This window comes from Echinops telfairi, unplaced genomic scaffold (genome assembly GCF_000313985.2).
Source record: "Echinops telfairi isolate 266 unplaced genomic scaffold, ASM31398v2 ScPeMD7_3533;HRSCAF=4204_0, whole genome shotgun sequence".
In the NCBI taxonomy this organism is placed as follows: Eukaryota; Metazoa; Chordata; class Mammalia; order Afrosoricida; family Tenrecidae; genus Echinops; species Echinops telfairi.
In genome coordinates this window covers 80,734,248-80,741,546 of record NW_022107431.1, presented here as the reverse complement: position 1 = coordinate 80,741,546, position 7,299 = coordinate 80,734,248, and the positions used below count along the sequence as shown (strand labels likewise).

At 40.9% G+C, this 7,299-nt stretch overlaps 1 pseudogene; it reads right to left on the bottom strand.

Moving 5' to 3' along the window:
* The window catches only part of LOC101649631, a 51,656-nt pseudogene extending 46,230 nt beyond the window's left edge, over window positions 1-5,426 (bottom strand).
* Window positions 5,427-7,299: the final 1,873 nt, after the last annotated feature.

Genomic DNA, 7,299 nt, shown 5'->3' with positions numbered 1-7,299 from the left:
GTGATCACACAGGCTGATATGTTTTTTCATGTGGGCTTTGTTGCTTCTGAGCTAGATGGCTGCTTGTTTACCTTCAAGCCTTTAAGACCCCAGACGCTATATCATTGGATATCCTGGCACCATCAGTTTTCTTCACTACATTTTCTTATGCACACGTTTGTCTTCATTGATCATGTCGGGAAGGTCGGTATCATGGAAAGACCGTTTCGTTGAGCAAAGTGTTCTTGTACTGAGGGAGTACCTGAGTGCAGGCCCAATGTCCATCTGCTACTTTAATTTTTATCAGTGCTTCAAGTCCTCTTTGCTTTCAGCAAGCAAGCGTGTGTAAACTACGTATCTGTGGCTAATGAGAACTCCTCCAACCCTGGTGCTTTCCCCTCTTCAGAGAGTACAGCTGCTCAAATCATTTGCTTAACATATTGATTGACTAGATTTGTTGAAAAAAATACAACTCTGACCTACACCTTTCCTGGTTTTAAATCACTCAATATTCCTTGCCTCCTCATCTAAAGTACAGGTTCTACGGGAGTATTATTAAATGTTTTGGAATTCTCATCTTTTCAAAATGTTTATCCATAATCATTATTCACATGCCTTCCAATTCCTTTGCCTAAGCAATAAAACACAAGTAAATGTCTTTCTGATATTTTCTGTAATCAGCATCAGCATTGATGCCCCTTATTCCAGGTCCTTCTGAAATGGACTTGATATCTGATATCTAGCTGTTTGTAGGGCTGCACACATTTTAAAATTGTTTTCAGAAAAAATTGACTTATGATATGAATAATAGTCTTGAATAGCTATAATTTTGGGCTACCTTTCCTTGGAATGAGCATAAATATGTATTTCTTTCACTAAGCTTTTCAAGGCAGCGATTTTCCAATTTTGGGGGGCATAGATTAGTGTTTTCACCATGCATCTTTTTTTTTTTTTTTTTGAAACATTTCAATTCATATTCTGAAAATTGCTGGAACTTTATTCTTTACTAATGTCATCAGCTGGGACTTCGTTTGTTGTTATTGGTTGTTTGTTTTCAGTGCTATGGCTTAAAGATACATTATAAAGACACATGAAAGAAGAGCTTTCATTATAAAGATGATAACGAAAAAAAAAAAGGAATTTTCTGCCAAAAGTGTAACACTAAAGTGAACAAGATTGTTTTTGAGAACCTGGAATACAGTCATATAAATGCACAATTTTAAGATGTCCAACTTCTGATACATATTTTTTTCTGATTTTTGTTGTTATTCGATGCCATATAGTGTGTTCTGATGCACGGCAACACCATGCACCACAGAAGAAAATACGCCCGGTGTCTGTGCCACCAACCGTCTTTGCTGTGTCTCAGTCCATTGTTGCAGGCTCTGGGTCAGTCCATCTACTTGAGGCCCTGCCCACTTATGCTGAGCATCAACCCAGCATGATGTCCTTTTCATGTCTTATCTAGTTCTTCTGCATAGCATGCCTCTAATACATGCGACGAAGCCTTGCCAAGCTCCATCATGAGGAATATTCTCGTTGTGATTTATCTGAGAGACATTTGTTCGTTCTCTGGCAGTCTAGAAGTCTGTTGTCTAGTCAGTGTTTTTCGCCAGTGCCAGACTTCAAATGCATCCATTCTCTAATCTCTCTTATGTATTGTCTGGTTTCCACCTGCACATAGAGCTATTGGCTGGATCAGGTGCACCTTAATATTGTAGGTGGCTTCGTTGCTTTTGAACACTTTAAAAAAAAGGTCTTTTTCAGGAGATTTGCCAAATGTAATCTGCTCAGGTATTTCTTCTCTGCAATTTTCATGATGCAGATTATGGATTCAAGTCCAATGTTATCAGGACATGTTATCCTAAGAAACCATTCCCTGGAAAAGGACTTCATGTTTGGAAAGCAGAGGGCTGGCAACGTCGAAGAAGAGACCCTCATTGAGATGGCTTTTCCAGTGGCGTCAGCGGTGGACTCCGCCGTCAGTTAAAGGAGGATACTGGGCTGGGCGAGTTTCAGTCTCTGGTTCAGGGGCTCCCTGAGTCCTTGCCAACCGGACATCACCCAACAGCAACAAGCTCACAGAACATTTTTATTCAAGAAGTAACTGTTTACAACCCCAAACAGCTGATTTGTGAAAAGCCGTTGGTTTAAAGCTAATTAGGGTGTAGTTACTCTAATGAATGTACCTTTCAGAGATTTCTTCAGACTCCTCCCAAGTGTGACTCCCAATTCTATAGTAGTGGACAGATGGGAAGAGATAACCTCACTAGAAGCTTCAGATCGATCTTTCTCAAGAGAAGAGCCAGGAGAAAGTAATTGATCACCAAACAAGCAGCCAACTCTGCAGAGGAGATAAAGCTGGTCCCTCAGACCCCCGCCTGACTGTTACCCAAGTCCAAGTGTTTTGTAACTCAGCTGTACTATCCACAGCAGTCTACATTTCCATCTCTTCACATTTCTGAAATTGATGCAGAATTAAGATTTAACACAAAAGATGATAGCCAGTTTGAAGTTACTTCTTTCCTTTTGAGTTCAACTTCTAAAAGTAGGCAACCCAAACCAATTCTGAAAATATCATCTGAAGACTGCACAGAGCAATAACATATTACAGTCGATGTGGCTATTTTAACCAGAAATCCCCCTATTTCCAATGCCAGAGTATTGGCACGATCAAGCACCTCCTTGTCGTTCTCAGCAAACACGAAACAAACCTTTGTGAGTGTGTCAGAATAAGTGGTGAAGGTGTGTAGAGTGGTTCGACCCCATGCTATGGGAAGGACACAGAGTATGTGTGCACATATATACATGCATTTGCAGATGAACACATTCAACCTTTTACTGAGTTTTACTGTTTTAAAATAAATAATTTTTACCCATGGTAACATATTATACAGAATTTTCATGTGATAAAACTCATTTATATTATATTTTTAATATGGAAAAAGAATTGTTTTTATCTTTTCCATCTGCCACATTTAAATTATTTAAAGAAGTACAATGAAAAGGTCATCCATGGCCCTGTTCAATACTTGCCCTCATGAAGGGGTCACTGGAGATATACGTAGGGTCTTGAGTAATGTGTATAATAAAGAAAGCAGATGGTGCTCAGCTATCAGAAGGAATAACATCTGGGGGAGTGGTTCTCAACCACCCTAATGCCATGACCCTTTAGTACAGTTCCTCATATTGTGGCTACCCCCAACCATAAAATTATTTTTGCTGCTACTTCATAACTGTAGTTTTGCTACTGTTATGAATCAGGCAACCCCTGTGAAAGGGTCATTCGACCCCCAAAGGGGTTATGACCCACAGGTTGAGTACCGCTGATCTGAGGTCTTAAAACATGCGGCCATCTAAGTGAAGTATTAGCTAAGTCCATAGCGAAGAAACACACCAGCCTCTCTGATCCAATAATTATAAATAATAAAATCCAAACGCAGAGGAGGGAATGGTACTAGAGCTTGAAATCTGAACACCCAGTTTGCAGATGACTGCGGATGACAGTGAAAAACCAAAACCCAGGTACAGAGTCTCCTATGCAGATAAAGCCTCTAGTCAATCGCTTCTGACTGCAGACCAGGGATGAGAAAGGTCTTGTTATCAGACAGAGTGCACTGCAGGGTGGATTACTGCAGTTGTATTTAGTTCAAAATGTAACCCCTTGTCATTGATCTACTTCTTAATCCAATGTATAATTGTTCTAACCTGCAGTATTTTCTGCCTTGTTTTTTATCGAGGTTTCTCTCTATTTCATCTGTCACTGTTATTGGGCTGCATGTGTTTTACTTTGATTTTGTGTGTCTTTCTGTGTATAGATGAAAGCCAGAATAGGTAATCCAATGGAAACAGCAAATGGATCAATACATTTCGAAGAGACATGGCACGGAAGATTGGTATGAAATGGAATGCCAACAATGAGTACAAGAAAAATGAAATGCCCTGGCATTAATAGTAGTGCTGGCTGCGCAAGTCGTATGGATATGATTTAACTATTGAAATGTATGATATGCAAGTAATAATTAGCTGAAACTGTTAACAATTAATTTAAATATTCCTCCTCTTTATCGTTAAGAAAATAATGGAGGTCAGAGAAACTGAAGCAGACCAGGGGCTATGGCTCTTGAGGTCAGGCTTTGTTACAGCAAGCATCCAGAAAAACAGGAGTGAGTGGGAAACAGAAATGGTCTTGAATTTATGGGTAGGAAAGTAAGCATCCTGAGCCTCTGAAAGAAAAGCTGTGACGGATGGGAATTTAAGGACCCAGAAAGGGGAAAGGAAGCAAGAGCCCACCCCTCATAGCTGAGGAAAAGACACGGGTCATTCTCCGTCAGCCCTGACCCCAATCCCAGAAGGAAATTGGTGTCCCCAACCTCGTGCCCCATACAAGGGCCCTGTTGCTGCTCCTAGTTGAACTTCTGGAAGAAACTTTTCCTGAACTCATAAGCGCTGATAATGATGTCAGAGGAGTGGGCCGCGCTGATGACTGTTGACAGGAAGCCTGCAAAGAGCCCCTTGGTGCCAGGTGTGGCCCGGATGCTCCTCCTCCACAGCAGGCAGGTGGAAAGAACACAGGGTCTCTCACTCTCAGAGGCTCAGCTGCTTCCAGTACAAGTGGTCATTGAGGCTTCACCATGTTGAAGGGCAGACTCAGGGTGACCACCATGTTGCTGACAGTCACAATGATACCGCCCATGGATATCCAGACCTTTGGCCTAGGCTTACTCAGTTTGCTCTTCAAGCTCATAGTTGAACCAATATAGGGCTGAAATGGGTACATTCCACAGGGCAGTGGGCCCTCCAGCCCAGTCACAGGGAGTACCAGCCACCCTGAGCCACCACAACCTGGACAGGTGTGCTCAGTTCATGATAGGACACATGTTGGAACGGCAGCTTTGACTGCACTATCTCCAGGGAACTGACTACAGTAACAGTACCCAAGCCAGAATGCCATACATCAAGGGTGTGCGGAGGTGAGAGGTCAAACTTCAGTCACACAGGAAAGTCTTAAGTTGGTCATCAGTGGTGGAATGGATGGCAGTGGCTGGCAGCCTCATCAACAGCATGGCTGGGAGGCAATTGCCCAGAAACTTGGTGTCTCAGTGACTCACAATCTTCACAGTCAATGGTGACAAGGAAAGGGATAGGGTCCTGAAACCAAGTGGCACAGCAGGCACCATTTGGGCACAAGTATGTCAACTTCAGAACAATAGTGAAGCACAAGAGGCACTTCCCTGTGGGTTTAAGAGAGGAGGGTATTTGGGTGCAGGAGACGCTCCAGAATCTAGGGGAGTTCAGTTCATTGGTGACTAAGGGTTACTGGGAGTGCAAGCATTCTTTAACAATGTCCAGAGGCGTCTTGAAGGTGGTGACCATTGCCCCAACACCTGGAGCTAACATCTGTTGGAGAGGGATGATTCCCAGGTCTGTTCAGCCATCTCATCATTTTGATCCTCACTCTAGTCTGATGCTCAAGTGGCACAGCTCCTGGGATATCGGGGAGCCAGGGCTACCCTGCAGCCAGTGAGGGAACGGCATGCTTTCACCTAGAACACAGGCCTCCACTGAGAGCCCACACAAAAATTCTCAGTGGACTGAAATAGTACTAATATAGTTTTTAAATCTCAATTTTAGACCCACCCCAGATTCTCCCAAAGTATTATGCAATACAGTACCTATTTTTCTTTGTAGTTCATTAGTTCATTGACTTACTCATGATATTATAATGAAGTCAGAGGTTACTTCTGTATCAGGGTTCTGAAATTAATTATGAATATTATCATTGTTAAGAAAATTTACTTTAAGTATATAAACCTGTATTCATACCAATAAACTGTGTAATACTTCAGTTTCCTTTGTTAATAAAGTATAACATGTCATCTTTTTTCTTATACGTCACTGTTTATAAAATGCTGTCATAACAGAAACATGCTTTACTTCAGTTGCTCTTTTCATGACATGTCTAATTATATGTCATGGTGATTGACATGCATTATATTCAATATTCAGAAAGAAGTGTTATTCCAATAAAAGAAATTATTCAGTACTACCCAGGTTGACCTTGCAGAAAATATTAATGTTTCTTTCTTCCAAGACATTTCTATATGCCACAAATCTTATATTCTTTGGCATTTTGGGGAAAACTTTTGAACCAGCTATAAATGTATCAGTCTACCTACAAAGTATTACTATCCAAATGCAATTTAATTCTCAAATTTTATAGGTAAATAAATATTAAACAATTGGAACAGGAAGCTCTTTTAAAAGTATAGCAGATGATAATGGCATTGTTATTTTATAGCTGCTTTAATTCTGATGGACAATATGCCATTTGGGAAGTTACCTTGATACTGATAGCGTCAAGTTCATTACCAGTCAAGTTATCCAAGAGGCAAACCAAAAACCAAAAATAAAAATATTTACAGGCCAAACAAAGATGCTCAGATATCTTGGTGTATTATATTACTTTTAAATACATACAAAAATAGGGAAAAGAAAAGGCAGGCTGATACGCTGGACAAGGTGAATGTGGGGCAAAATAAACATTCGGCCTTTTCTCTCTTCTGTTTCTCTTTGCCACATCAGACTTCTTGATCTAGGGGACAGACTAAAGTCAGATGGTCCAGCTCGCAGAAGGTGCCCAATACGTGTTTGTTCTATTGAGTGCTGCCAGGTAGGTGTCCAGCTGTTCACCACACGGGAGAGCGATGAGGCAGTCTGCCCCACAGCCTCGGACAGTTCATCGGAGGGGCAGCACCAGTTAGTTGACTTGATGGCAATTGGTCTGGAATTTGGGGCGAGGATTGGAGGTCAGCTTGCTAAGCACAAAGTCAGCAGCTAAACCCCAGCAGCTGGCCCCTGGGATGAAGATGGGAATATCTGCTTCTGAATAGATTTACACCGAGTTCTTGTGCTTCTGAATCGAATGTGACCGTGGATTTATTTATAAGATTAATAATCTGGAATATAACAAAACGATGATGTGGTTTAAAAAGGCCTATCATGCTAAAAGTGTGTGGAATACATGAAGTATAAGAGTGTATTTTTTTCTTTTTCTCCTATTATTGCATTATAATATGTAGAGGAATATCAAAGAAAGGTGTCTTTAGTAATATTCAGATTCTTCACTAATTACTTACTAAGTTAAATACATTTACATGCAACAATCACATTGAATTCCTACAAACATCCATAATAGAGGACCTTATACAGCATGTTACTCTCTTAAAGCATAATTAAAGTAAAATAATTATAATAGGAAAGGTGTCTGGAAGTCCTTCAGCAGTTTGTCTTGGCTCTTCAAACTAAATGCCTCAACCA